At 32.5% G+C, this 12,814-nt stretch overlaps 2 protein-coding genes across 3 annotated transcripts in view; one reads left to right on the plus strand and one right to left on the minus strand.

Moving 5' to 3' along the window:
- LOC133835251 (fibrinogen-like protein 1) overlaps window positions 1-12,814 on the plus strand; it is a 121,606-nt gene that overhangs the window by 95,400 nt on the left and 13,392 nt on the right. The gene's annotated exons all lie outside the window — the stretch shown is intronic.
- Window positions 1-12,814, minus strand: part of LOC133835275 (probable serine/threonine-protein kinase DDB_G0282963) — a 79,491-nt gene that overhangs the window by 56,867 nt on the left and 9,810 nt on the right. The window lies entirely within an intron of this gene.

Here is a 12,814-nt window from a genome sequence, read left to right on the forward strand (position 1 = left end):
TTCATTATTTTAATTTGAATTTAATTTTATATAATTATAATTACTTTTATTCTCAATGTCTGAAAACTTGAAAAATTTTAAAATATCTGCAGGTTATTCTCATAGCTCTGGTTTAACACTATATTTAGAGCTAAGATTGATTTTAGGAACTTCTTTGTGTTTTATGATCAAATATATACAATAAGTTCGTTTATTTTTTGTCTTTTTTTACGAATTTTGTAATTTGTGTATTTATCTTAAATTGAAAATTAATTCCAAAATCATTCAGCTCTTATTAAAGGGGCAATATAAGATTCATCTTTATTAAAAATGTTTGGGTAAATATTATATATAAGATTCATATTTATTCAAATTTTAAAAATGTTTTGGTATATGTTTTTTTCACTTATTCACATATGCAGAATACTTCATTACATAGCAGATGGCACTGTTAGCATTGGCAAACATTATAATTAATGCTTTAAAAGAATAATGAAATAATATTGAATTGCAAGTACTATACTGCTGTTCTTTGGTATTGTTTGTCCTTCTCTTTCATTCTCAAAAGTAAATATTCAATTCATGTTCATCTTTCAAGTTCTTAGATACAATTAAAGTGAAAGGTTTTAAAAAGTAGTAAATTTAATTACAGAATTGAAGGACTTTCTGCCAACTATCATAATTATTCACATGAATAAATAACTTTGATTAATAAAGTAAGCATATTCAGCCAAAACTCCAAAACTTGTTTATTGCATAGTTTCATTTGTACAAAAAAGTTGGTTCAGAGTCTAACTCACTTTTTTATCTGTTTGCTGTGCTTGTTTACTGATGAGATGCAGCATATTTAATTGATTGAGTTTCTACTAACTGTCCTAATTTGTTATATTAATATATAATATTCGGCAAAAACTTCAATCCATGATTAGTGCATGGTTTCATTTGACCAATATTCCTAAAAAAAAGGTTCAGGTATCTCAGAGTCTAACCTAGTTTTCCCACTTTTTTTTTTATCTGTTTGTTGTGTGCTTGTTTACCGATGATGGCAAAGCGCACAAAGCAAGCGAAGGCAGAACAAAAAATGCAATTAAAAGCGTTTCATGTGACACTTCAGTTGCTCAATGTTCTATTGTAGTCTATTTCTCTCTTTTTTTTTTTTTTTTGTTATTCACCCGGATCGAGGGATCTATTTGTTAGCTTTGCCAGCGGGTTATTGCATAATAGTAGCAGCAGGTAGCTGGCAAAAGAACAATTGGATGGCAAAACGAAAGATAATAGTTATCCAGAGCTAGGATATCCTCCACTGTTTATTTATATCGATAGGAGAGTGAGGAGAGTGAAAAGTTTAGAGGTGCATTAAAGTTGCATGCTTATTGTGATAAGCAGAACAGAAAAACAGCAGCTGCTCATTTAACATTGACGTTGAGTGCAAGCAGCAAAAGCAGCAGCAAAAGGATCTGCCAACTGGGAGACATCATAAAGTTTTTTGTGCTGCATATGACACGATGCACTTAAATTGGAAATGAGCATCAGAGGATAACGGAGGACGGACACAGCACACACTTTGGAGATGGCAAAACTTGAAGACGAAAATTAAATGTAAGCATGGAACCCAAACCATTAAATTTGCATTAAAATATTCAATTAAGAGCAGAGCAGAGCAGACAGGACATGAGAGAGCAACCAGAGCACACAGCACTAAGCAGCTGCTGAAATAGAGACAATGTACTCTTGCTACATGTGGCAGCTGCTGTTGCTGCTGCTTCTTCTGCTGTTGCGGTCGCTCCGCCTCGTGGAGTGCATCAAAGGCATTTGGGTGTCTTTTATGATACGATGACGATGACAATTTCTGGCCCCTCTCTGTGTCTCTCTGCCTGCGCACTATCTCTGGCACCTTATTTTATGCTTTAATTATTTGTAGCATGCAAAGTTAAGCTCTTACACACACACACACACACGCACACGTATATAGACAGACACTGGGCAGGGCATTAAGTTGTAAATATGTAAAAAGGCGACGTAGCTCAGCTAGCTGCATGTAAAATTGCATCTCCCTCACACTTATGTATGTGTTATCTCCTACTCTCACTCCCACTCCCACTCCTCCACCTTATGTGTTTGTGTTAAACTGAATTACATTGCAGCCAGCAGCTGACTGTGTGTATGCATGTGTGTTAAAAGCTGTCTGCTGTGCACTGTGTGCGTGTCTACATATTTAACAACGCCGCAAAGTATGCAGCAAAGTTTATCAGCTGCGTGGTCGTGGCTGCTGCTAAAGCTTCCACAACGGATTTACTTCTGTGTTTCCTTTCCGTTTCTGTTGCTCTTGTTGTTACCAAAAATACCCTGTAGAAGTGCTGAAGAGAAGTGTTGTATGTAAGAAATAGTAGTGCAGTAAATGGTATAGAAAAATCGAATTAATATTGAAAAACACTCAATTAAATGTCATCAAACTATCCGGCTGTCTGTCTGTCCGTGCCTAAAAACACCAATATTTGATTGACTTTCAAAGCTAGTGCTATAAAATTCGATATGCGCACTCAAATTTAACTTCAGCTTAAATATTCTCACGTTTTGCTGGTTTATATATATTTTTAATCCGTTTATTTAATAGTATTTGGCACGCCATTTTGCCATGTAACTGACAGTTGAGCAAACTCGACAGCAGCTTTCTAACTTGTTTTGCTTTTGTTTTTGTTTTGCTAACACACACGTCGCCAGACAGCTATTTTAGTTAGTGGCTGCTGCGGGTGAGTGCTTCGTTTTAAATCCGTTACAATTTACTTTAAGCAATGCCCATAAATTCCCCATATCACAACACACACTCTTGTGCTGTGCAGTTTTCGGTACATTTTTAATGGAGTTCCTATGTGGGCATAACTAAAGCAGCTTACGAGCTACTTTATGAGCTTCCTCCTGCCTTCTCCCACACTTTTGTACTTTATTAAAAGGCATTTAATTTAAACGTGCATACAACACACAGTATATTTATCCAGTTTAAGCTCATCTGCCTACAGCTGAGTCCACAAGCTGCCAACAAATTGCAATTTGCTATTATCTGAGAATATCCTATTATTGTAGTACATATTGCAGGCTCTGATTATTCTGCACCTTTTTTACTATCGAATTTCATTTTATGAATTGAAAATGAAATGAAAATATACATTCGCATGGAAATAAATATTGTGAGATTTTCAATGTGCCACACAAATATTATTTTAAATTTTCAAGCTTTTTTTGCAGTTTATACAAATTGATTAGATTATTGCTGCACATTGACAAGATGACAACTTTATCTGATTCCCGCTTTGTATTTCCGTTTGCAACTGATTTGTGTTTGAGTCTGATAAAATGTTAAGCTCCAGGAAGTAAGTGCTTGAAGTTGATATTTATTGAGATTGCTTTTCATAGGACTTTTTGCCGATTGAACTTACTTATGGCAAATTAAATTGTGACTTTCGTGCGTTCTTGAATTATGGATATTTTATGTAGTTAAAACAATCTTATTGCCAGAATATTTAATCCAAAATTATGATTAAATTGTCTCTCTATCTCTTTTATTTAATTTAAATATGATTTCATCATGACTAAAGCCATTTCTCTTGATTTTATAGCATTATTTATCTCTGTGCTATATTTGTAGATAATAATAATATTATGAACAGATTTATTACAATATAAATAAATGGCTTTATAACAACTTTATTTTTGTACAAACCAAAAAATATGTAATCAACAAAGTTTTTAAAAGTTCTCAATACTAAGAATTTTGGTCTAAAAAGTGTGTCAAAATTGTAAAAATCTTAAAGTTAGAAGGCACATTTTGATTTCAATAAGAGGAAAAAATTATTTAGTTGTAAGACCAAAAATCTTAATTTAAGATAAATAAAATACTACATTATATTATATTTATTATATATTGACATTTTGCAGACTAATGTTCTTAATTTTAAAAATTTGTTCTTAACGTCATCTTATTTTAAGAACAAAACTGGGTTTAGAAACTTTTTTTCCTTTTTAGGGTACAGCATTCTATTTAGCAACACATTTGCAATCAAAATTTGAATACTTTCAACAATGATTTATGTTTGAAATCCAACTCTAAAAGGACAAAGTTTATACTATGACGGCAACGCTTTGGTCTGCTTTCATCTCTCAACTTAAAGCTTAATTTAATATATCACACCTTAGTGCACTTGCAAATTCATCCAGGAGTCATGCCCTTTAGATAAATTCGAAACTGTCCGTGATTCGCAATCAATCCGACGAACTAAATGAATTGGGAGTGCTGCAAGAGCCAGACAAACTGTCTAACTGTCTGAATGAGTGACAGACTGACTAACTGACTGACTAACTGAATGGTTGACTAACTGACGTGCCACACCCAATCACTTAACGGGCTCATTTGGATGCACACTTGTTGCCGAATGCAGCGAGCAACGTTTAATCAAATCAATTTTCCATTCTTCCATTTTTTGTTCGGGTTGCTTCTTACACATGTTGCAAAATGCTGAAATCATTTACGAGGTCGTCGGCAATTCTTTGCTTCGTCCAGCACTATGTAAATGTAATTCATTGTGACAGCCACGAAGAGAGAGAGAGAGAGAGAGAGAGATAGCGAGAGGAAGATAGAAGAGAGTGAGACAGCATGAATGAAAGAAATGGGCAACTCTAATTGAATTTAGTTTACGGCATTTTTGTCGGTCCTTGACCAGGCTTGGCTGGCAAAAATGCTACGCTCAAACTCAAAATTGATGCATGAAAAGTGCAACGCACCAAAGAAGAGAGAGAGAGAGAGAGAGAGGGGGAGAGGTGAAGGCGGCGAAGCGAGGTGGGCGCATTGTGCAAAGCAATGCCATGCCACGGATTTCGTAGCCGTTTTCCAAAAGCATCCATAGAAATGCCGAGTTGCATCATTCTGCTTGGGGAAGGGGAGGGGGGCAGCTGGCAACTGTCGCCTTTGTCTGCCCGCTTTTTGTTAGCCAGCGAGGCCAGCGCCAAATTGGTGTCGGATTCGCGATGCGGGGAAGGCGAGGGGGACTGAGGGGACTGAGGGCTGCGGGTTTAGTCGGCCATGAATGGCGGCGCAAATAATTGAATAAGGCGATCAATAGGTGAACAAGTTGCAAAAAGCCAGCCCCCAATTCATCTATGCCCCATTCACAAGTCTCCTCTCCCTCTCCTTTCCCTTCCCCCTCCCGCTCTCTCTGACCCTCTCTCCCTCTTGAAACTCGAATTCATTTCGGAATTGCGCTGCGGCAGATGAAGCTAGACTCTGGGCAAAAGTGAGCAAAAGTGTTTAATTGAATTAGCCAAGCACAAGTGCGGGTCAAAAAAGCTGACAAAACAACAAACTCAAAATCAAAATATAAAACTGAAGCCGTTTAGCTCAACGAACTTTCATTTCTCTACCGGATTTTCACGCATTTTCAACATTCTTTGATCCATCTCTCTTACTCCTACTTCATCCATCTCTTTCGCTCAGTTTCCTCGTCACAGCTAACGGGACTTGCGTCATCTCCTATTAACAAATTTACCAACTACAAATTGTTTCAACCAAGTTATTTCTACGGAGTTTGCTAACTAAGTTTTCCTAAATATTTTCACTACAGATTTTAGCCCCCCTTTCAGTGGTATTCAAAATGTAAACTTAATAGTTCTATATGCATTTCTAACAAAACTATTCGTTTGCATCTTACGCAACAGCAAATTATAATGATTGAAAGTAATATTTGTTTATTAATAAGTCGCACTGCACTTGGCGAAACATATTTTTAATTAATAAAATCTACGCTTCATTCATTTTCAACAGGAAAGAAAATAAAATTTGCCATATTTGTCTGTCTGTAAATTTCATATTTATAAGGTGGATTATAAAAAAGTAAATTTTAAATATGAAATATTTTAACCCTATGATACGTAGTTTTGCTTGCTTAAAAAAAATGAACAACAAATCATCTGACTTCTATGTAGTTCGGATATTTTTATACCTGCTACCCATAGAGTAGTAAAGTATTGTTAATATTGTGACTCCAGAAAAATGTATATAATAGACAAAAAATGTCATCTCGGACTGTATAAAGTATATTTATTCTTGATCAGCGTCAACCGCTGTATGAAAACCTAGATCTTAGCAACTTTAAGAGTTATCCTTATCTTTGGAGTCATTATGATTCCTAAAATGATTTGGTTGTGATCTATTGAAAATTGAAGTTTATTAGGAAATAAATTTTATATTTTATAAGTTTATATGTCTGCAGCAGATATGTAGTACTATGTATATTTATACACCATATATAGCCTTTGATATCTCTTAATATTCATTCGGTATATTCATTTTATATATTTGTGCAATATGGTTTATAAAAAGAATCTCGAATCTTTCTTGTTTTATATAGGTAAAACACAAAAAATAAGCATGAAAATTGAAATACTAAATATTAAGCAAACGTATTTTATTACAATTACTGCTTTAGATATTCCACAACCAATGTAATAAATAAAGAAACCATAAATTTATTTTTGAAATGCGCTTAGAAATTGAATATGCATACACAATTTAGATTTGTATACAGATTAAATGAAATGAATGCGTTAAAATCGCAGTTGTAAATCTGTAAAACTTTTAACAGATTTAACTTGAAGTTTCATGAAGCTCTGGGAAAAGATTAATAAACTTTTTTCAATTTATATGCTGCAATCTTACAACAATATAAATTGCTGAGCTCATATTGAATCCAAATATCAATTTGGCAATGAAAAATTAACAGTATCCAATTAATTTCAAAAGTATACACAATGTGTATTACACATTAGTCACAGGTAAATTTAAAGGCAATTGCTAAGAGTTTCCATGCTTCGCCCCCCCCTTTGCTTTATCTAAGGCAATGCAATTCAATACACATCGATAGGATATCAAAATCCAATCAAATCGAAGCCTGCATCAATTTTTTATGTCTCAAAACGAAGGAGAAAGAAAAAGCAAACTGAAATCGCAATGAAAAATTATGAGCCATGTGGCAGTTATACACTCACAAAAGCAACAATAAAACGACTAGTTGCAACAACAACAACAACAACTACAACAACTAGAATCAGAATCAGAAACAGTTGCAGCAGCGGGAGCTTTGGCAATAACAATAACAATACAAACACAACCCTTTTGGCTCTGCAATTGACCACGACGAGATCCCAGGGCCAAAATAGCATATAGCCAATAGCCAAGTGGCCATTGATGCGTTAAATAAAAAGCTCAACCAAACAATTTCCAAAGCAAAAACAAGTGCAAATTTGAAGAAGGAGACGATGCTTTGCTTCATAGTTTCCACATCGAAGAGAAATGAAAGCAAGAAATTCAGTAACTGCTATTTTTGTGTTATGAAGGCATTGAAATACCCTTTTTTTGATGAATAATGAAAATAATTTATGTATAAGTATGTATTATAAGACTTTCGGAAATATACGTAACAAGCAGATGGAGTCATCACCAACCGCAGAAACTACAGCCTTCGGTATATTTTAGTATTATTAAGAAATAAGTCTCTACATTATTGGTATATTTTGCACATGTTTTCGGTATATTCTTAGAAGATGGCTTTATTGAATATGGGCAGCGGCTAGCTTTCTTACTTAATCTTAGTATTGCTGTATTTTGTCTGTATATTTAGTATATTTTTGATATATTTGAGTAATTAGTAGTATATTTGTGATATATTTTTTAATTATTGTTTTTATTAAATTTGGGTAGTGGTAGCTATCTTTCTTGATTCTTTTATTGAAGTATTTTTACAGTATATTTTTGGTATATTTTCTAAAGGATGGTTTTAGTTAAAATGGATAGCGGGTAATTTTCTTTCTTAATTCTTTGATTTTCAGTATATTTGTAGTATATTTTTGGTATATTTTTAAAAGATGGTTTTATTGAAAATGATTAGCAGGTAGGTTTCTTACTACTTATTGTTTTCTATTTGATTTTTTTTTTTTTGTTTATACCGTATTTCAATTTAATTTATTTTCGTTTATTTATTTTTTTCTTATTTCTCATATCTTAAAATAATAATACTAAAATTGAAAATTAAGTAAATTAAATTTTCATTTCACCACATATGTTATTTTGATGTTCTATTTTGATATTTTCTTGTTTGTCATGCGGTTAAACTAAGTTTGTAAACTCTAAATGTTTACTTTCTGTATCATGACAAAGCGAAAATAACTGCTGCAAGTGGGAAACAGAATGACTGGCAAAAAAAGTGCAGTCATAAAGTTTGAAGCAACAGTCAATAAAAAGCTATAAACTTGACAGTAAACGACTTAATAATGACTCGGTTGAAGTTTGTGCATTAGCAGCGATTACGTTTGCTTAATTTATATATTTACAGGGTATCAAATTGATGCAACAACTAACAAGCATTATTAAGGCAGCTTTCTTGTTTTGCTCCTTTCTACTTCTCGGTTCTCCTCTCCTCTTCTCTTCTCTGCTCTGCTCTCCTCTTCTATCAAGATTCTCTATGTGCCGCATCTCTTTTAGTATACTGACTCTGCCCAGACACGTTCACAAACATTTCATGGTTCAATAAATTTGCTGCCGAGCGTACCGGAAACTTTGCGAAAAATCCATTGGAAAATGCTCCTCTCTCTCTCTCTCTCTGTCTCTGTCTCTGTGTGTTGCCATGTAAAAAGCAAAGAAATTATCTGTTGCCACTGGCTGTTTGCCACGCCCTCAACCTACACGCTTCGCCCACCTGCTACGAAGGAGCCCACATTCTACACAGAGAGAAAAATCGATGGGTGTCGGAATGATCTATAGCTCTAGTTGAGTTTAAATAAAAGATTAAAACATCTTGATATTTAACTCGATTTGAATCATTTCTATTAATTTGCTAACATTGATATATTTTTCTTTCTTTTTTCTTTTTTAAAATTTAATCGAATAGAGTATTAAAATACCAAATTTTACATAAAAATAGCAAAATGCAATTTTAATATTATTGTTTTAGAACTTAAGAAATCGCAAAAGTTAATTTCTTAACATGAATTTAGAGTTTTCTCCTGTTTGATATAAAGTAATTGTTACAAAATATTTATTTAGTTAGGGAGCCAAAGTATTACAATTGAATTTCAGAATTAAACTTAATACACCGAAAATGTATGAATAAATTTCTAGGCTTCTATTTAAATTGTTCTATTTTTATCTTTCGTTTCAGTCTTTTAATTAAATTGTTATTTTTTTTTTTTGTCTTTCTTAGTACGCTTCGCATTATTCTTTTTATCTTTCTTGATTGACATTAATTATTAAATAAAATATAGATTTTGGAATGCAATAAAATATGAAAGGAAAATATATTTTTGGCTGTTTGATGTTAAAAATTTAATCGAACACAGACGAAATTTTAAAGTAAAATTCCTTGATTAAATTTAGTTTAGTTTAGTTTAAACTTTTTCTCTTTGTGTATGCTGCTGCTGTCCTTATATCACATACGAGTTGCTTGCTCACTTTTTCTTTTATTATTATTTTTATTTCCCGTTTTACATTTTACATTTTACAATTTTTTCGTATTTTTTTTCTGTTTTTGCATTTTGCACATTTTACAAGTCTCTGACGCGCGCTCTTTCCGCTTGCCTTGCCTTGTTTGCCACGCCCACACATTATATATTTGGATCCCATTCAGCGGGTGTGAGCATGAGGTAAATTATGCATTGCCCTTCCCCCCACCTACTTTTCACACCTTTGGCAATAGCAAGAAAGAGAGAGAGAGAGACAAGAACAGAGGCTGAGGCTGACTGCGTCTAGCACAATTATTGTTGTTGTTGTTGGTGTTGTTGTTGCAAGTGTTTGGCTGCCTTTTAATATGTTGCACAAATAGCAATTAAAAATGCTACTGCAAAAAAAAAAGAACACCAACCAAATGAATTTTAACGAGCATTCCATAATTTATAGTTTTAATTAGACGAAGCTCACCTAAGCTGTGTAATTTTTTTTGTATTTCGATTCAATGTGCATTATCTCTTGATTAAAATTGCTATTTGAAAAGGTTGCAGTAAATTGAAAAACTGCGTATCGATGGCCAAGCTTTCAGAAAATAAAGCAGCTAAGCTTTATTTTCAATTAAAATGGGAAGCAGCAGAAATAAGCAAAGAGTGAATCAAATAATTGATATTAATCCGTTTGAAATTAATTTCTTATTATTTAAATTAGTTTTATGCAATTTAATAACTAAGTTAAAAAGACCTTTTATCTATCAGTAATAATTAGTTATATTTCATTTTAATTCTTCGAATATACAATCTATTAAATATATAATCATTATATTATACAATAACAAAAGCACAATGAAGTATCATCATTAAGTTTTAATTACTTTAGTCTCTTATTAATTTAGTTCAGTTAAAACTCATTCTAAAAGCTAAATTGTTGTATTAAATTTATCTATCAATATTTATCTAACTTTTTCTAACTCTAATTAACACTTCGCTTTATGTAGCTTAGTTTTCAGAGCACTTTTGAATTATTTATAGTTCAGAATTAAAGTTAAACTTTTGGCTTGTCTATACATTAAATCCGGTAAATAATCCAATAAAAAAGAATTTTACATTTTACAGAGAATGGGAAATGGAAATGAAATTTATCAAATTTCTGTTTGAGATAGAATTTTGTGTTGATGTGATGTATTCACAAACAAGAGATGTACTGTCGAATGTGCTCGACTATGAGATACCCGCTACCCATTTTCAATAAATGCAAACCAATGTGGTATTTCTATTACAATATGCCAAATTAATATACTGAATAGTTAATAATAAAAGTCAATGATTTATCATCATTAGATAATTCGTTGACACTTTACTAGCAGATAAAGTGAGTTTTATTCAGCATATAACCCAGAGCTCTTTTATTCATAGAACAGTTAAACTTTTGGCTTACTAGATTCAGTAAATATGTAAAATATTCTAACGAAAATGAGTTTTGCATTTTGTTAGGGAGTGAAATGAAATATTCGCTATAACTGAACTCTAAAATGGAATTTATAAATCTTCTGTTTGGAATAGATGCTCGAGCTTAATTCATATTATTTAATAGAAATTATACTATGCGATGTTATAAAAACAAACTCATTTAATCATTCGTTAAAGCTTTACTCAACAGATAAAATATTATTTAATTGCTGCACTGTAGCAGTTAAATTGTTGGCTTATTCTATTAATTAATTCAGTCAAAACAATCTAACGAAAATGGTTTTTCATTTTGCAGAAAATGGAAAATGGACTCTATAATTAAATTAATCAAACTTCTGTTTGGAATAGAGACTCGTGTTTAGCTCATGTTGATTAATATAATCTTATACTCTGTGATATACTAACACAAGCTCATCATTAGATCATTCGTCATATAAATTGACCTTTACTAATAAATTATTAAGAGATCAGCATTGCAGTTAATCTTCGGCTTATGCTATTAAGTAATTCCTTCAAAATAATCGAACTAAAATGAATGCTACATTTTCATTAAGAATGCAATTTGAAATTTGCTATTACTGAAATGACTCTAATATTAAATTTATCCAACTTCTGTTTGGAATAGAATAGTGTTAAACTCATATTTCTTAATAGAATGTTCAACTTTGTGTTGATTAATAATAAGCTCAGTTAAATATCATCATTAGATCATTCGTTAAAGACTACTCAACAGATAAAATGACTTTTATTTAATTAATTATTTAGAGAGCAGCACTGCAGTTAAACTTCTGCTTATGCTATTAAGTAATTCTTTCAAAATAATCTAACTAAAATGAATTTTACATAGAATAGTATGAAATTTGAAATTTGAAATTCGCCATGACTGGACTCAAAAATGAAATTTATCAAACTTCTGCTACGTTGCACACGAAGAATGCAAACACAAATGCCACACACACATACACATAAAGAAAGAGAGAGAGAGAGAGGGAGAAGGAGAAGCAGTGACACAGAAGCAGACACTATACGGAAACCGGAAGTACTGCGCAAATTTTGTGAATGCACTTCCGTTTAGTGGGCTACGGATTCTCATCGTGCACGGAATTTCAGTTGGCCGCAAATCGCATAGACTACAGCAAAGTGTGTGTTTTGTTATTTATGCTTTGTAGTTGACTATAGTTAAATTTATTAAACGTCGATATTACAATTACACACACACACACAATACACAACAAATTGAAGTTAAACACGTTTAACATTTAGTTTCCTAATAAACTAAATTGCAGTTTATTCAATTGTCCTTTTTGACATTTTGCCAAATATTTACAGCAAATAAACATTCAATATTTGTGTCTGCTTAAATTTGCGGTTTCCTACTTTATTTTATGATAAATTGCAAATCGATAAGCTAATTTGCAGACAGTTTATTAGTTCAATTTTTGAATTGCCGCTAAAAACTAATTGGCGACTCATTAAAGTTGTCATTAAAACAGCCTTGCAATGATCTCATTAACAGCGTGCAATCTGAAGAAGGTCAAGCCTGCAATTAATTTCAACACCAAATTGCAATCTCTTAACTAAGTCACTCATTAGAAAGTTTAACAGCGTAGATGTCTTTAATTAACAGCATATTTATCTGTAAGTTAATCTAAATCTATTTTATTTTTAATTCAAATTTCTATATAGAATGACATTTAAGAAAATGTATATATCAAAATTCGCGTCGCTAGGTTTTACGCTTGTTATTCGATTCGGGGGGCGTGGCAAAAATTTGACACAAACTTGATCTGAGAACAAACATATCAAATACTGTCGAAAAATTATAGTTCTATCTCTTATAGTCTCTGAGATCCAGTGTTTCATACGGACAGACGGACAGACG

This window comes from Drosophila sulfurigaster, chromosome 2L (genome assembly GCF_023558435.1).
Source record: "Drosophila sulfurigaster albostrigata strain 15112-1811.04 chromosome 2L, ASM2355843v2, whole genome shotgun sequence".
NCBI classification, from domain to species: Eukaryota; Metazoa; Arthropoda; class Insecta; order Diptera; family Drosophilidae; genus Drosophila; species Drosophila sulfurigaster.